Below are 19,289 nucleotides of genomic sequence, written 5' to 3' on the forward strand. Positions count from 1 at the left end.
CTTATATCTATACAAATGAACACTCACAAATAAGGAATGAACTATGGATAAGTACTCAACATGGATAAATCCCAAAATAATTATGCTGAGGGAAGAAGGAAGGCAAGAAAATTACCTACTTTATGATTCCACTTATATAAAATTCTAAAAAAGGCAAGCCAATCTACAGAGACAGAAAGCAAATCAGTGGTTACCTGGGGATGGGGGAAGGGGAAGGAGGACAGGATTACAAAGGAGCATGAGAAAACTTTTGAGGATGAGGGGTGTGTCCATAACCTTGATTGTGATGATAGTTTTATAGGCATACGGATATGTCAAAACATATCAGACTGTACATTTTAAATACAGGCTGTTTGTTGGTATGCTAACTATACCTCAATAAAGCTGATTTTAAAAATAATAACCATAATTATTTTCCTTCCTCCATCCACGTCCCTTTGCAGTGTAAGTTTGCAGGTATTCCCATCAAAAGATAAAGGCTATTTCTCCATCCTTTGAGTCTGGGATGGCTAATACAATGTGCTAGAAGTGATGTTGCTGCCCATTCCGATCTAGGCCTTAAAAAACTTGTCTATTCCCTACTCGCTTAGTCTGTTTGGGCTGCTCTAACAGAATACCATTGACTGGGTGGCTCAAACAACAGACATTTGTTTCTCACAGTCGGTCAAGGTATTGGCAGACTCAGTGTCTGATTAGAGTCCACTTCCAGATTCAGAGACAGGCACTTTCTCACTGTGTCCTCCCGTCATGGAAGGGGTCTCTTTTATAAGGGCATTCATCTCATTCATGAAGCCTCTGCCCCTATGACCTAATCACAGACCACAAGCCTCCTCTCCTAGTACCATCACACTGGGGGATAGTATTTCACCATAGTGAATTTGGGGAAGGACACAGTCAGTCTATAGCATTGCTGTCACATGAACAAGCAAGCAGGATGGAGGATGAAAGCCACATGGCCCAGTCAACCCTCTCTCCCTGCTGACATCTAGCTAACCTCCAGAAGCAGAGCTGCCTACCTGGCCTGCAGGTGAGGAAACCAAGCACCTGTGGGATCCCAGCCTAGACCATATGACCTGCCCCGCTGAGGTCAACTTAAACTGTCCACCCTCCAAATCATTAACTAAACAAACACCTGTTGTGTTAAGCCTCTAAGTTTGGCGTGTTTTCATATGCGGCATTATTTGTGGTAACATAAAAGCGATTTATTTCCCAGCTGGGATCATGTTCCTCAACTCAACTTTGCTTGTCTTTGTAGGGCAACCAGAGGTCTGGGGACTGTTTACTGTATGAGGTCAAGTACCTTCACTCCACTGGAAACTTCCATTTCTTCACACACCAAACACTGAGCATCTAGTAGGCCCTAGACACTATGTCACCCCAGGTGTAGATGTGCAAAAGACATGATCCTACCACAGGAGATGAGAGATTACAGACCAGAGTAACCAGCTGGCAGGACTGGGCCTCCCAAATTCCTGACTTCCCTCTTCTTGGTTATCTTGTTGTCATCCACATTTCTAAATTAATTCTTTCTACGGAGCACCTGTCCAGGTGCTTCTTCCAAATTACATCTCCCACCAGATTCCTGGAAAAGCCTTCACCTCAATGGAGAAAGGTCTCTTTTTAAGCTGGTCACTCTTAAAAAAAAAAAAGTTTTCTTTTCTTTTCTTTTTTTTTTTTTTCCTTTTTGCTTGGACTGCTTTGTGCCATTTATCATTGAAAGTGCAGCGTCATTTGAATAAAGGGGAGGAGTGATATTTCTAAGAAAATGATAGCTGCTTGGGCACAGCACTCATAATTTTAAAAGGTTGTTACTTCAAAGAACACCCTTTCAGCACAGGATGTTACGCAGTGCAAAGCTTAGCGTATCAACAGGCTACACGCCGGCAATCTTCCTTTGGTTCTGAGACCTCGGAAAGAATCCGATGTGCTGGGAGCAGCCTGGCCATACTTCCAGCCCTCTCCACACCACCACTGCTGACACCCAGGCACCAAGCCAGGCACCTGCTGAGTGAGCAAAACTGGATGCTCTCACTCTCCAATCCCGCTGAAAGGAAGCTACGGCATTTTTCTGTAAGGCATGCTTTCATCGCCTGTGTTCCCAACTTCTGGCTCCCCTTGGCAACAGGCTGAGCCCAGTAGCCCTGAGGAAGGAGCAGTAAACTTGTGAATCCTCTGGATGTTCAGTCCCCACAAGACATCAGGGAGATCGTCCCGTTATAGCCTGCATTTGACCATCATGGCAGATTAAAGAGCCCATTAATCAAAGTCCAAAATAAGCCAGTGGCAGTCCAATTCACTATAGCTTCCAGATGCACTGACCATTGGGACTGTAGCCAATAGTGAAAGATTATTCTATAGGAGACAAGGTCAGCTTGGCTAAGACACAGGAACGTAGGACACCGGGGCTTGGTGCCAGAATGTGCCTGAATTTTAGCCATCATAAAACCTAGTATCGCTATGTCACTTAAATAGCGAGTAGTTGGAATAACTAAAATGGACCTACACATAAAAAAACAGGAAAACCATCAATTACAATGGTATTTTCATTGTTGCACATACTGCTTAGAGAAAATTGTCTCGCTGGAGCGTGCCCGTTACGCAGCCAATAAAATTCAGAAGGGGTCAGGCTGAAGGAGACTCAAAAGGACTTTTTTCAAAGCCCAGGTGCATGCATCCTAAGAGGAGAATTGGTTTGATAATGCACTTCTGCCACATTCTGCAGAACCACTCTATACCAATCAGGAAACTATTGTCATCATCATACATATTGCTAACACAGCGGACTCCTCCATCTCATCTCACTTCAATTTGACCTTGTGGTTCTGCAGGAGAGACTCACATTAAGCCCAAATGCAATGCCAGTGGTATAGAAAATAAATGCTATCTCCCAGGCATTCAAAATTAAAGTCTATAACACCGAAGATCTTTAGCCAACCATTTCAAAAAATTCATCAGGATTCCCCCACTGTCGAGGAAGTAAAATCTTTTTCAAATTTCCTGGAAAGAGCCTGACAAATGAAGATGTGGCAGGTGGACGCCCCTTCCCTTTAGAAATAGGTAGTTTCAGGATAAAGAGAAGAGTAAATGCTGTCAAAATCAATGCTATGAACACAGTTTAATCACCAGTGCTAATAGTGAATGCCACAATACTTAGCTTGTTACTTTCTCTATATAAAATGTGTCTTGTTATCTGACACATGGAACAGTTTGAGTCACGCTAGGGAACATGACACCTGCTGAGGACATCAGCCACTTTTTTTTTTAAAGATTTATTTATTTTATATAGAGAGAGAGGGAACAGGGGAGGGGCAGAGGGAGAGAGAATTTCAAGGAGACTCCACACTGAGCAGGGAGCCTGATGCGGGGCTCACTCTCACTACCCTGAGATTATAACCTGAGCTAAAGTCAAGAGTCAGATGCTTAACCGACTAAGCCACGCAAGTGCCCCGACATCAGCTAATTTCTACGAATGCTCTTCAATCTGATGGTGTTACTTGAGAATCGTGGTTGCAGCATTGACACATCGGGGCTCTGCAAGGCTGAGCTCCAGTGTTGAAGGCTGCCATGGCGGATGTCTCCAAGCCAGCTGAACTCCCTCTCAGGACCAGACTCTAAGGGCTCAATTCCAAGCGGCAGTGTTAAAGCTCTCATTCACATCTATTTTTGATTCCCACACATTGCTTTGGTCTAAGCTCAGATTAAAGAACTAGAATCAGATGCTGTCAGAACTGGCTGCACACTCTCCCATTCTCTAATATGAGAGCATCTGTTACCCACATCAGCCATGAGAAGCAAGTATCACCAAAGTGAATAGTGCTGGGTCTGCTACCAACTTGAGCTATTACTCTGAGCGGTTTATATCCTCCTCTCTGCATCTAGATCTTCCCTGAGGGGATTAGACTCAGTAATGCCTAAAATCCTTTCTGTTTTAAGATTGTGCTTAGGAATTACAAATGAAAAGAAAAATGTATATCAAGACTGCTAATTTGTCTTCAAAATATTTTGAAATTCCCCTAAATGCTGACTTGAGTAACAAATTTCTGACTTTTTTTTTTTTTTTACACCATAAAGGAAATGCCTACCTTTGATTGGAGGCAACATCAAGGAAATTGGGGCACAGAAGAAGAGAGAACAGCAACAATATTATGTGAACCCCTGGATACAGACATTCCTGAAGCACATATGAGAGCCAGTAAATTTTCTTTTATGCTTATGCTTGTTTAGGTTTAGTTTCTAGTCACTCAAAACCAGATGATTCTTGACCAACAGGCAGGAATCTTAGGCCCCTGAAGAGTGTTCATTATTTGTGTTTATCTCCATCTCAGGAAGGTACTAGATTTAATATACTTGAACCTCAGTAACTTGAGCTTTAAAGAAGAAATGGCCCTTGTGACCAAACTTCTCAGACTGAAATCTGCATTTGTCCAGATTGGTCCATAATCCAGTGGAAAGAAATTCACATGGGCTCCATGGAGGGGAAAGGAAAATGTACAAGAGGCGTAGGAGTTAACTCTGCATATGAACCACTGAGTGCCCAGCCCCTCTCCCCAGCAGCCCTGGGCAGGCCATACACGGGCACTCGCCAACACTGCTGAGGCCACATCCGTGCCCTGGGAGCCAAGTGGTTGCACAGAATAAGCCAAGGGCAGATGGAGGCACACGACAAGTTCATCCCATATCCCACAGATTGCCAAATGACAAACTTGGGAAACCAAAATATACCTGCAGGTCCAGGGAAAGAGACCAGGCTAGTCCACAGCAAAACCTAATTCAAAGGGACGGAGTCAAGAAGTCCAGTATAATAATGCAAAATGGTACTGGATGCTCAAACCTCCTTGTAAGTGGCCTGGTGCATGGGGGTCAGCCTGGAAAAAGACTCCAGGTGAACAAAAGGCAACAAACCTTTAGGTTCAGGAGAGAGAAGAAAGAAAGGAAACAGGAAAGGGGGACTGGAAGAGACACTACAGAAGAGGAGAAACAATCAAGTAGAGAAGTGAAGCACCAGGGCCCCCGGAAACAGACAGACCCAGGTTTAGATACGGGTTCTGCTCCTTCCCGTGAGACTTCTTGTCTTCCTCCTCCCTCCCTACCTTCCTTCTTTCTTCCCCTTCTTTCCAGTTTTAAAGACTTTATTGAATTATAGTACATATGCCATAAATTACACTTCAAGTGCACAAATCAATTACTCTGTAACTTTAACAGGTGCAGCCTTCACCATAAAGCTGTTCTAGAACATTCTCATCTCTCCAATAAGAACCTTCATTCCCGTTTACAGTTACTCCCCATTCCCACTCTTAGCTCCGGGTAGCCACTATTTTCTGTCCCTATACCTACATCTATTTCCAGTCTTTATAAATTTGCCTTTTTTGGACACTTCCATAAACGAAATCATGCAATATGAGGTCTCTTGTGTCTGACTTCTTTTACTTAGTATGTCTTTGAGGCTTACCCATCACCCATAGCATAGCAAATATCAGGATTTTTCTCCCCCCCACCACCTTTTTTTTGGTGAATAACAGTCTACTCTGTAGGTAAATGAGTCTTATTTTCTTAAGCCACAGTGTCCTCACCTATAAAATAGGGATAAGAATAATAGCACCAATTTGATAGAGTGTTACAGTGATAAATGAAATACTGCATATTAAGAGCTTAGCACAGCCAACGGTCACCCAGCACATGCACAATTAATCTTAAGAAGCTACCCTGGTAATCTAAAGAAAGCATTGCTCTTTCAACCTTGCGCACTTTTCGAACTAAACATCGCCTTCCTCCTAGTCTTTATTCAGCAAAGAGAAGGTGTGTTTGTCTGCATTTTTATAGAAAGGAAAGAACAAAAGCTAAGAGACTGCCTCGGGCCACAGGAACCTCTGGGTGGAAAGCACAGACAGCTCCTGAAACATAGCCCCTCCTCAGTCCTATCGCCCTGACCGTCAGAGAGCCCATCGTGTCTAAGTCCATCTGGGGGAAGGTGGCAGAATTAAGTCCATAATGCACAGATTCACTTTTCTAAAAAATGGAATGATAATAATGTAAGGGAAAGCTTTGTCAGTGAGAATAATGGTGTGAAATTGAGGAAAGGACAAACGCCTGTGAATTGGAAAATGCCACCCGCAGTCTGATGTGCCTTTGCTTGCTGCAGGGTCTCTCCAAGGGAATTACAGGTGCAGCCTGACTCCAGCTATCTAAGCTCAGGCAGGACCAAGGAAAGGGGCTGTCCATTGTCAAGAAGCATCCTACAGCTCTGACTACCCACCCAGCCTTTCCTCTCATTCGTGTAGCTGATTCTGAAAATTCACTCTCTAAAGCTCGTGACTTGACATTTTTCATCATTCCTGCCCACAGAAATACATTAACCAAATACAGAAATCTGCATGGAAGAACAGATTCTAGGGTCCAAAGCAGAGGAACTACTGACACTATTCTCTGCTGCAGGGCCCTCGGAAGGACGACCCCCAGAGACCTACCATTGAAGTATACTGAATGTAATTGCAACCTTCAGAGGAAAGAGCCAGATTATAGAAGGGTAAGTTTTTAGGTGTGGGGGACTTTCAGATGCTTAGTAAATGTTCCTGAAAATAGCAAATATCCAAACCAAATTTTGCATTTCAGTTAGAGTATAGAGTTGCTGAAAAGACCCTCAGAAACCTCTAATCAACCCTTCTGTTTAATAGCCAGAAGGCGGAAGAAGACTAGAAACATACACACAGGGGCGCCTGGGTGGCGCAGTCGTTAAGCGTCTGCCTTCGGCTCAGGTCATGATCCCAGGGTCCTGGGATCGAGCCCCGCATCGGGCTCCCTGCTCTGCAGGAAGCCTGCTTCTCCCTCTTCTACTCCCCCTGCTTGTGTTCCCTCTCTCGCTGTGTGTGTCTCTGTCAAATAAATAAATAAAATCTTTAAAAGAAAACACACACACACACACAAAACCATGACCTTGGTACGGTGGCTAAGGACCTTCCATGATTAATTTGGTCCAGGATAAATTAAAGAAAGGACTATAATCTCAAAGCCTGTACATTCTTTGTATTGCTAAGTATAGAGGCTCAGCAGAGAGCCTTTGTGTTTAATCAAAATAAATACCTCAGGGAAGTTTCTTTGCAACTACAAAGTCAAGGCAGGAGCCTAACCTGAGGGCAATGTTAGAAATGGCACTGCTCTATCTACATAACGAAGTCTCAAGAATTTTGTCAGTGTTCTTTTGGTGCAAGGAGGAGTAAGGAAAGAAAGAAGGTGAGAATTGCTGAGATGAAAACAGGTCAGCCTGCCCCGCATCCTCCTTCTCTGTTTTTGCCTGGTTGCAACATCACTGTGGGTCTCTGCCATTGCCTGGTCACCCTAACTCCCTGCTCTCTGACGATTGTTCCTCCTCTTTATTTTCCAAAGCATCACCCCCCCAAGAAAGAAAGAAGAGGGACATAAGGAAAGAGAATTTTAAAGCAGTAGTTCTCAACCAGGTGTGGTTTGACTCCCAGGGGACATTTGGCAATATCTGGAGGTATTTTCAGGAGTCACAATGGGGGTGGGGGGAAGGTACAATTGTCATCTAGTGGGTAGAAGCCAGGGATGTTGCCAAATATCCTACAGCACACAGGGCAGCTTCAGCAACGAATTATCCCACCCAAAATGTCAACAGGGCTGAGTTTTAAACCACCTGCTGTAGAAGAAAAGAAAAAAGAACCTGTCTGCATCTGGAAAAGTCAGAAATTCAGTAGAAGAACACTCAGGAAGAAATTCCCTGGGACCGGGGATAGACCAGGAAATTTTAATGACATCTATTGAATTTTTAACTATTTTGTGTGCTTTCAAGTACCAAAATCCCTCTTTCCCTTTTCCCTATGTTAAATTCTATTACACAACAGCCTTGGGGGGGTGATGCTTTGGAAAATAAAGAGGAGGAACAACTGTCAGGGAGCAGGGAGTTAGGGTGACCAGCGCAATGGCAGAGACCCACAGTGATGCTGCAATCAGGCAAAAACAGAGGAGGATACATTTACTAAAAATTCTTTTACCAAGATATTAATATGGGAAAGTGCTTGAAACATCAAAACAGAAAGCCTTATCCAGTGGCATCTTCATCATGATATCTATTTTTTTAAATATCTAAGAAAGAAAGATGCAAATAAGACATGCCAAAATATTGATATGGTATTTTTCTTTTAAATATTTTTCTGTACATTTAAAATTTTCTAAAAATCTATACCTTGCATTTATAATCATAAACCAAATGAAAAGCAAAAAGATTGAAGTGCTTTGGTAAGCTGTGGAAAGAATTTCATAAATGATTTTTTTTTTTTTTAAGATTTTTTACTTATTTATTTGACAGAGACACAGCAAGAGAGGGAACACAGGCAGGGGGAGTGGGAGAGGGAGAAGCAGGCCTCCCGCTGAGCAGGGAGCCCGATGTGGGACTTGATCCCACGACCCTGGGATCATGACCTGAGCCGAAGGCACACGCTTAACCACTGAGCCACCCAGGCGCTCCATAAATGATGATTTCTTTGGGTCAAAGTAAAACAAATTAGAAATGGAGGCCTTTGACAGGGAGTCTTTATTCTGCAAAGTGACTCCTTGATAATGCACCCCCAAATGAGCACTGCTTGTGGGGTACCAAAGATGCACAGAAAACTCACTGTGCTTCCACTGAGAGAGCGCTCAGGGGAGAGACGGAGGGACCCAGAGTCCTGAGAAAAGAGCAAAGCTCTCCAATAAAAGTGGTCTTGGGTGAGAGGTAAGCAAGGCAGAAACCAGGCAGACCATGGACAGTGTGAAGAGTTCTTAACGCAGAAGAGTCCTCCTTGCCCTCAGGTGGACCAGATTCTGTCAGTCTCTGGTGATCTTAATCAAACTAAGAAGTAGGCCCTAGACATTTCTAGAATAAAGTGCTCCCTCTAATATACAATGCAGGCAAGCAATGGCACAAAGGGCCAACCGTTGAAATAGGAGTCAGCTGCCTTTTTTTTTTTTTTTCTGCGAAGGGCCAGATAGTAAATATTTTAGGCTTTGCAGGCCATATGCTCTCTATTGCACCAATTCAACCCTGCTCTGGAGTGTGAAAGCAGACAGACACAGTACATAAGTCAATGAGTGTGGCTGCATGCCAATTCAAATCATACTTCTAAAAACTGGGCTAGGTGGGCCTGCTTGCCGTAGTTTGCTGATCCCCTAAGACTTGAAGCGTGGCAATAAAAGTAGCTTTCTTGTGGCTTTTCTCATGGTCACGCTTCCTCATGTGAAGGCACCAGTTGGAATTTGGTGAATTGTGTGATTATTTCAGGAAAGAGCTGAGTGGATCCTAGATATATCAGAAACTGTGCTCATTTGATGGCATCTTGGAAACTGAATGAATAGCAGGTACCATGTTAGGCCCTCCTCAGGGTACCTCCAAATCTGGTGGGTGATGCAAGTCATCAACATAGTTCCTGCCTCTGGTGGTGGGGAGTCCATTGGTTACGTAGCGGGATTGGGCTGTGTGGGCTGGAGGAAAGAGAAGCCGGAGGCTGGGGATCCAGGAATGATAGGCAGCTAAACATTCTGTGAATGGAGTCTTTTAGGATGACGCTCTGATATTACAGGCCATGTGTTGATTTGCCATATATCATTCACTTCATTTCTCACATGGACAAAATCTAAAGGCCTGAAGATGTTGCATTTCACGTAAGCCCTGTGATCCAGCAAAACAGTGAAGGTTAAGAAATGGCCTGACCCTCTGGGTTCCAGAAACAGTGCACTGCAAAGAACTAGCCTCCCCCTAGGACTTAGATAAGACTCATGGATGCCCTCTGCCCCTTGTTTATCTATGGCGAGACCAGGCACAGACCCTCCAAATTCCTAGTCTTTGCCTCATACGTTATTTACTGAACGGCTTGCCCCCACTGCTCAACTAGAGCGAAAACGCTCATTAGCCAAGCTTTGGTTATGCTTCTGTAGCCCCTCTAGGCCCCTGAACTCGGGCCCACCCTCAGCGTGAATCAGTACACAGCCCGTTCTTAGAACAGGCTGCCCGCAGGGTGAAACATTCTCTGATCTGCTGTCAGACCCACCATCCTTCCAGTCCTCGTCCCCACAGCTGGCTCTTCCTAGCCTTGTTTACTCCTCTATGAAAGAAAAGCCCTCTTTGCCTTATGCTTGGGACACTAACAGGTTTTATGATCCTAACATTCTCCCTGTTAGGATAGCCCTTCCCTCCCTTGCATTAATCTTCTCGAGTAAGGCTCTCCTTACTAAGTCGGGGTTTTTCTTCGACAGGCCCTAGATGATACGTTAGTATGGTCCCCTGCTACCTTCCTTCTCTCTCACTCCACCCCAGCCTCGCTAGTCTCCTTGCTGTTCCTCAAACTCCAACGCTTTCCTCCCCGGGCCCTTTGCATATCATGATTCCCTCTCCCTGAAGCCTACGTGACCCTACAGCCATCTGGGTTCCTCGCCCACTTCATTCCAGGGTTGGCTCCAATGCTAGCCCACCCAAGAGGCCTTCCTGGATAGCTCGCTATAAAACACCCACTCCAGCACTTTCCTCTGTCCCAGTTCCTTCCTGCAGGTTGCCTTCCTTCATTGTGTTTGCCACCCACTGACATATCAGTTGATTGTCTGTCTCCCAGCACTGAAGATATAAACTCCATGTGACCAGGGGCTTTACCTTCTTTGTTCACTGCTGTACCTTTAGTGCCTGCAACATTGACTGGAATGTGACGAAGTCAGCTTTCAATAAATATTTGGCTAAATAAAATGATATGACTAAATAAGGTAAAATGAAAACTACTAGCCACACTTAGCCAATGTACACTAGGTCTCGGTGCTCTACTACGATTTCTGGGTCTCACAATTATCTGTAAAGGTGGGGATCATCACCTCCTTTTACAGATGAAGACAGTGAGTTATAAAGATCCACCAAAATGCTGCAATTTTCCAGTTAGGATGTGCTCAAGACTCAAATAGACTCCAAAACCTTTATCTTTTTAATTATAATATAGAAGGTTGCCTCCTAAACCTTTATAGTTGCTGCAATGCAAATTGCCTGCAAAAGAAAAGAGAAATGAGTCCCAAAGCACCACTTACCCTTAACACCAGAAGCAAGGGTTTGTGCAAGAACCTGTGGGAGCAACTCCTTCTGTCCTCAGGGGTGAGAGTAAGAATGCCAGTGATGGGGTCTCTAGGAGATCAAGAAGCTGGCTGGTCTAGCTCACACCATTGCCCCAATTGCCAGCAGTGCCTGACCCACTAGGGGCTAGACATGTGTTGAATGAAGGTGCCATGCTGGGCATGGAGGAAATGTAAGGGACCAGAGGAGAAAGACCACCCTTGAAACCAGGAAGAATCTGAGAGGTCTTACTGGAGGTGGTGTTTACAAGTACCCTAGAAGGATGGGTAGAATTTGCAGGTAGACAAACAGGAGGAGGAAAGGCCTCCAGGTCTTGTCTGGGACTGCCATGAGCCTCAGGGCTCCATGCTCACTTATTTTTCTCAAGAGCAGCCCTAAACCTTCAAGGCAAAAATAGCAGGCACTGGATACTCTTACCATTTCTCCACGAATACAATAGATTCTGAAAGAGCTCTCTATTTTGGGGGTGGGCTAAAAAATTATTTCTCAAACATAGTAATGACCTTTTTTTTATTAAGTTCCTAATACATGTCGGGTACTGGGTTATGCATATTATATATGCCAGTGCATCTACTTCTTCCAAGAATCTGTGAGATAATGACTAGGTCCATTTTACTGAGAAGAGATGAAGGCTCCGAGAAGTCCTTCATCATTTCGTTATAAGTTCAGGATGCAAATTTGGGCCCATCTGACTCTCCCCCACCTTCTTTGGTTGACTGTGTTATTTTGCTTTCCGAGACATAAAATTTTTACTAACCAACTTCATATTTTGCTAACTTAAGCACCCACACAGAAACAGGGCTCTTCCCCCAGGAAACTGGTTCTCTTTAGCAGAGCATCATCCAACATAGCAATTGGTGCATAAAATTGCAGGTATGTTTCTACTTCATGAATGCTGAAAATGAGAAAACAAACTTTGCAATCAGCTAAATTAAGGGCACATATTTACCTCTCAAAAGGATTCTGCCTTTTACAAAAGATTAGAATAAATGCCCTAATGTATTTCATTATTGCTAATAAATAATTTCTCAGTATGCTTGGAAAATGGTAATCAATTTGTCTGTCATGTTTTATTTTAGTATAATCTGCCCATTCTCAGCCTGGGCAAAGGAACCTTGCAGTGCCATGTGACCTGGCCCAGGTCACAGTGGATTGTCATGATAGACAACCTGATTCAAGCTGGGTTTTCTTGAGAATGTACTCTGGAGCCCAGGGACTGAATTAGACTGTGTTGGGCCCTAGGGTAAAAACACATGGAGTCAGGGCAGCTCTGGTCCCACAGTAACCCCATATGACACACAAACCAGTGTTCTCAAGAAACAAGAATGAGAAATCAATATACAGAATGAGAGATGGGAAACAGTACGCAGCAGACACAAGAGGCTGTGCCACTCCAAAAAGCTAGAGAGAGTGGCTGACTGATTTTGTGGGGTAATAACTCTCCACTCCTGCGAAGCTCAACTCTTTCCTAAAGTTAGGTTCTATAAGAGTCCTATGATTTCTTACATGAAATTTCACTTTAGTCAAGCCATTTTCAGGAGATTAGTCAGCTATTGCTGTGTAACAAATGATCCCCAAAATGTAGCAGGCTAAAACCATAAGATTTATTATCTCATGCAGCTTCTGAGGGTCAGAAATGCAGGAGTGATGTCACTGACTCGTTCTGACTCAGGGTGTCCCACCAGGTTGCAGTCCAGCTGTGCTGTTGGCTGGGTCTCCAGTCGTTTCAAGGCTTGACTGGAGCTGGAGAATCTGCTTCTAGGTTCACCCATGTGTTCTTTGGTAGGCTGCAGTTCCTTAGTGGCTGCTTCCTCCAGATTGAGAGGGAAAGAGAAGGAAGTAAGGAAGGGGGAAAGGAAAGGAAACGAAAGGAAAGGAAACGAAAGGAAACGAAAGGAAAGGAAACGAAAGGAAAGGAAACGAAAGGAAAAAGGGAGGAGGGAGGAAAGGAGAGAGAAAGAGGGGGAGGGAAAGAGGGAGGGAAGGAAGGGAGGGAGGGAGGAAGGAAGGAATAGGGAAAGAGAAAGCAAGAAGGAGAAGGAGCTGGAGGAAGAGGAGGAGAAAGAGAACATACTGAGTTCCTATCCTGCCTTCGCCCTTATCAGCTGTGTGCTTGTGGGCAAGTCACCGAACTGCTGGATCTTGGTTCCCTCATTTGTAGAAGGGGCTGATAGCAATAGCAACTATCTCTTAGAATTGACGAGAGGACGAGAGGACGTGACTAAACACACGAAGTGCTTAGAACAGGACCTGGTACGGAAGCAGAGCTTGACAGATGTTAGTTGTCACTATTGTGTCAAGCCTGCACCTGACCTTCCATGCCAGAAATCCCTGGACCCCAAAGCTAGAAAGAGCTCCCTCTCCCCCAAACACAAATGAGGAACAAAGGGACAATGATTCAGTGAAGTTTTCTCAACCAGTGAGGGCCACACAAGGAGACTCAAGAGGACCAAGAGAAGCTGCTGCTGATTTTCCACCTGGGCAAAGGAGTTTCAAACCTTTTGCATATTCTCTAGCACATTCCCTACTTCACTTCCATTGTAAAACCCTTCATATTGCTCTGTGCTTTAAAGAGAAATTCTCAGCCTAGTGTTTAAGGATGTCACAGCCTGTGCTCAGGTTACCTCTTTTGGCCTTCTAGGTGGTGATATTTCCTACACATATGAGCTGCCTCAGAGAGACTGGACTCCTGGACCTGCTCTGAGCTCCTGGTGGGTCTTCCCGTATCTTGCCCCTGCCTTCCCTACTCCTCTTCTCTCCTCCCTCTTCCATCTTTCCAAACCAGACTCAGGCTGCAACTCCTCCCATTTCATGCAGACTTCTCCACTATGCACTCATAAGCAGTTGCTTCTGCTTCTGAATTCCTATAATTCTCTGGGCTACTTATTCATTCGTTTACTCAATTAGACCATTATTGACAACTGATAATTTTTTCCATTTGAGAGAAAAAAAAAAAAGTTAGAACTCTACATCACACACGAAAATAGATTCCAGATGGATGAAAAAGCTAACTGGAGTGAATAGGCAGTTCTACAGAAGACAGATTGGTGGTTGCCAGGGGCTGAGGGGTTGTTGGGAAATGGGGAGTGACTGTTAAGACACAGGGAGTTTCTCTTTGGGATGATGAAAATGTCCTCAAATTGATGGTAGTGAGGGTTACACAATCCTATAAATATAGTAAAACCATTGCTCGGTACACTCTAATGTCTAAATTTGTATATTACACCTTTGTTAAATTTAAGTATATATTTTTTAATGCTTCTGAGAGAAGCTAACCATAGATAATTTGTAGAGCTCATGCTTATGATTTGTGCATTTTTCTGCATGTGTATTACAGACACATAACATAACAAGTTTATTTTTAAAAATCTAACTGGATAAGGAAGATCTATTCAGGTCCAAGGGGACACTACAGGAAAATAGGTTTTATAACACTTAAATGAGCAGGACCTTCCTTGGCATGATAAAGCACTGAAAGTCATAAAAGAAAATCGACATGTCATATTTTACTATCTATATGTAACAAATTAAATTTCAGCTAATGACATCATAAAAAAATGTGAAAGGCCAAAAGAGAATATTTACTATACATATATGAACACACATATATATACATACTTGTATGTATATAAATTATAACTATCAAAAATGGATTTAATATTTCTAAAATAAATGCTCTTAAAAATTAATAAAAATTAGGGGTGCCTGGGTGGCTCAGTCAGTTAAGCGTCTGCCTTTGGCTCAGGTCATAATCCCAAGGTCCTGGAATCAAGCCCCACGTTGGGCTCCCTGCTCTGCGGGGAATCTGCTTCTCCCTCTTCCCCTGCCCCTGCTCGCTTGCTCTCTCTCTCTTATGCACGCACTCTTTCTCTCTAATAAATAAATAAAATCTTCTAAAAAAGAATAAAAATTATAAAAAATCAAATGTAAAATAAAACAGGCAAAGATATGAATGGCAGTGCAAATGGCTGTGACCAAGTACTGGCTTGGACTGATGGGGAGGGTCTCTATTCTGGGATGTCTCCTCACTGCTCCTCAGTAACTAATACAGCACCTAGACAAGGTGTGGTTAATACATATTTCTCAAGGGAAACATTCTTATTTTGCCTTCTTTGAGTTCCAATTTGCCCTATATCTTTTTCACTCTAACAGACTACTCTCCATCTCTACTTCTGCAATCACAAATATTGCTTCTTTAGTTGTATTCAAAGGCAAAACATTTTGTGTGCATGTGATTTTAGTAAAACCCTTCTATTTCACACTTATCTGTTTTTACATTAAAGATTATTTTTCTGTTGATACGTTGCTGCAGCCCAAACTAATTCATTGCTCTTCTACACTGAGTTCTATGTGATCTGTTGAGAACAAGTGTATAAGATTTCAGTGGGGCACAGGATAGGTACTTAGCATTTTCATCAGGAATTCCATCCTCAGTGTAACCTGCAAAATTATTATGCTTTCAGGAACTTGAAGTAATTGCCTTGGGCAAAAAGTAGAATTTCCCATTTGCTAATAAAAATAGTAAAGAGTTCTAATGTACTAAATTGGCTTTAGTGCCATGTTTCCCTCTTAAATAGCATTTGAAAAAAAAATGCACACAGGTGGATAGAAGTACAAGAAAAATCTTAGTCTTGGGTTAGCCCCAATAGCATGAGAGCTTACAAAAAAAATATGAGGTGATGTTTTTTCTCTCATGCCAAGGAATTTAATGGGAAAAAATCCTGTTAGGAAATGGATTTCTCACTCTTTTTTGTTCACCCATCCCCCACCAACCTCCCCTCTGGCCACCATCAGTTTGTTCTCTAGAGTTAAGAGTCTGTTTCTTGGTTTGTCTTTCCTTTTTTTTCCCCTTTGTTCATTTGTTTTGTTTCTTAAATTCTACATATGAGTGAAATTATAGGATATTGTCTTTCTCTGACTTGCTTACTTTGCTTAGCATTATACTCTCTAGCTCCAACCATTTGCTGCAAATGGCAAGATTTCATTCTTTTTATGGCTGCATAATATTCTTCTGTGTGTGTGTGTGTGTGTGTGTGTGACATCTTCTTTATCCACTCATGTATTGATGAACACTTTGGCTGCTTCCACAATTTGGCTATTGTAAACAATACTGCAATAAACATAGGGGCATACACATCTTTTTTAATTAGTGTTTTTGTATTCTTTTTTTTTTAAGATTTTATTTATTTATTTGACAGAGGGAGACACAGCGAGAGAGGGAACACAAGCAGGGGGAGTGGGAGAGGGAGAAGCAGGCTTCCCGCGGAGCAGGGAGCCCGATGCCGGACTCGATCCCAGAACCCTGGGATCATGACCTGAGCCGAAGGCAGACGCTTAACGACTGAGCCACCCAGGTGCCCCAGTGTTTTTGTATTCTTAGGTAAATTCCCAGTAGTGCAATTACTGGATCATAGGCTAGTTCTATTTTTAATTTTTTGAGGAACCTCCACACTATTTTCCACAGGGGTGGCACCAGCACACATTTCCACCAATGGTGCACGAGGTTTCCTTTTTGCCACATCCTTTGCTAACACCTGTTGTTTCTCATGTTGTTAATTTTAGCCATTCTGACAGGTGTGAAGTGATATCACTTTGTGGCTTTGCTTTGCATTTCCCTGATGATAAATGATGATGAGCATCTTTTCATGTGTCTGCTGGCCATTTGTATGTCCTCTTAGGAGAAATGTCTGTTCATGTCTTCTTCCTTTTCTCTTTTTCATGTGTCAGGTATCTTCTTTGATATGGCCTCTGCTCTCCCTTTAGTTGTGGAGTTTGTTCTATCAGTCTTCAGGTTGATTTCTGGGGTATTTAGGATTATTTGATAGTTATCTAATTGTGTTCACGGGACAAGATGAGCCTAGGGTCCTCCTACTTTACCACCATCTTCCTGCTCCCTCTCTTCTGCCCATTTTTAATAGGATTATTTGGGTTTTTTGGTGTTCTTTATATATTTTGGATACTGTTTATTGGATATGTCATTTACAAATATCTTCTTCCAAGATTTCTCACTCTTAATTTCCTCATGCAATAGCTGAATTTGAGAGAACCACATAAGTCACAGGATTGAACCTCCCATCACCATCCCTTCCCCACATGCCACAGCATACATTTGAAGGTTACTTTAGAAACCAACCAGAAGTCCTATGAGCACGTCAAATACCACAGGTCTAAAGCCCTTCTAGAAGCTGTTCCTCCTGCTGTGCTCCCTGCAGCACCACAAACCTTGTTGTCCATGCTAAATACTGGTCCTTCTAGATGCTTCCCTCCCTTCTCCCTCAACACCCAACCAGCCATACACTGAGCCCTGAAAGGTTTGCCTCCAAGAAATTTCTCAAACCCCTCTACACTGTCTATCTCCACTAACACAGCTCTGGTTCCATTCCTCATCATTTCTCACCTAGGCTCTTGTAGGGGTCTTCTAACTTGTCTTTCTATTTCCATACTGTCCACCTCTAATCCCTTCTTACATAGCTCCCCATCCCATCCATGTGAAATGCAAATCCACTCACGGCACTCTAGTCAATAAAACTGTTCAATAATTTCCTATTGGCTAAGGATGCTATTGGCCAAGGCTCAATCTAAGCTCTTGGCATGGCAATCACTGCCTTCTACAACCCTTACACACAACCCTCTCCAGCCTCATCTCTCTCCACAGTTTCCTCAAAATGTATTCTCCCGTCTCCACAGATCATTCAGCATACTAGACAGGTACCATGCTTTGCTAGGTATCTGCTACAGACAGTGCAGAAACACTTTTTCATCTGGCCACCTCCTATTCATCCTTCAGTGCTCCCCAGTCTGAACCCCCAAACTTAGTTAAGTGTTCCTATTGCCCCTATCCTTACCTCTCTTATAGCACCTGCCATAGCACATTAAAATGATCTGTTTAAGGGGCCCCTGGGTGGCTCAGTTGGTTGAGGGTCCAACTCTTGATTTTGGCTCAGGTCATGATCTCAGGGTCAAGCCCTGTGGCAGGCTCCACGCTCAGCAGGGAATCTGTTTCTCTCTCTCTCTCCCTTTCCCTCTGCCTCTCCTTCTGTGCGTGTTCTCTCTCTCTCTCTCTCAATTAAATAAATATTTTTAAAAAATAAAAATAAAATGGTCTGTTTATGTGCCTGCTTCTTTCACTTGAATATTAACTACTTGGGCAAGGGAATCTGCCTTTGTTATCCCTTCATTGTCAATAGCTGACAAAAATGTCTGCTTCAAAGGAGATTTGTAACAATTATACATTAAACATAACTGAACCAGACCAGCATTCTCTTCCTGGCAAATAACTGTAAGGGATTTTCTTGGGTATGGAGAAATCCTTCCTCCCCAGAAGGCAGAGTTCCCCATGTACCTTCATGACAGTCCTGCCTGCCCTCCCACCCCCCCACCCCCCAACCCCGACAAGAGGCACTTTCTTTCTAAGATAATATCACATCTGAGGTCTTGACTTATTACTGACTTTCGAACCTGGAAGCACATTAGAATTACATAGACAGATTTAAAAATATTCTATGCCCAGGCCTCATTGATTCCAGATCAGTGAAATCAGAATCTCTAGGGGTGGTTCCCAGGTTAGTTTTCATAGGCTTTCCAAGTGATGGTAATGTACAGTCAGGGCTGAGAACTTTGGGTCTACATAGAAAGTGAAGGAGTGGAGGGATGAGACAGCTCTCCAGATAGCACTGCCCTATGCTGACAAGCAGGCACTCTACTCAGGGACCCTATACTTTGGAGTCTCTTCCTCAAAAATGTCTAAGCCCCAGTCAGATGCCTGGAATTTGCATGAGCCAACAATGTTGCCCCAAGTAGAGAGCCCTGAGCCCAAACCAGGATCCACTTGGGCCCTAGTCATCCCCCTTGAGAGTCCTCATGTGGGATTTGCCAGATGCCCTCACACTTATAGGGTCATTTCACAGTCTAGGACTGGGCCCCAGTTTTAGAAGGACTGGAAAGCAAATCATTCCTACTGGTTGGCATATTTCTTTCACAGGATACCATAAAATTGGGCCACTAGAATGGTGCTGACAATATAATTTGAGATGACTCACTCACATAAAATAAAGGACACATTCAGGGCTCTAGACTATCCTATGGTCCACTCCCAACTATCAGGCTTGAGCTAAACATGTGGCCTGGCTGGTGCTGGCTACTCCCGTTCCACCAGGGGAGCCACTTTCAGGCTACAGTACCCAAGGGTAGTGGG

The sequence above is a fragment of the Mirounga angustirostris genome, unplaced genomic scaffold, assembly GCF_029215605.1.
Source record: "Mirounga angustirostris isolate CCGP_5_RB_7025 unplaced genomic scaffold, mMirAng1.0.hap1 SCAF_6, whole genome shotgun sequence".
NCBI lineage: Eukaryota > Metazoa > Chordata > Mammalia > Carnivora > Phocidae > Mirounga > Mirounga angustirostris.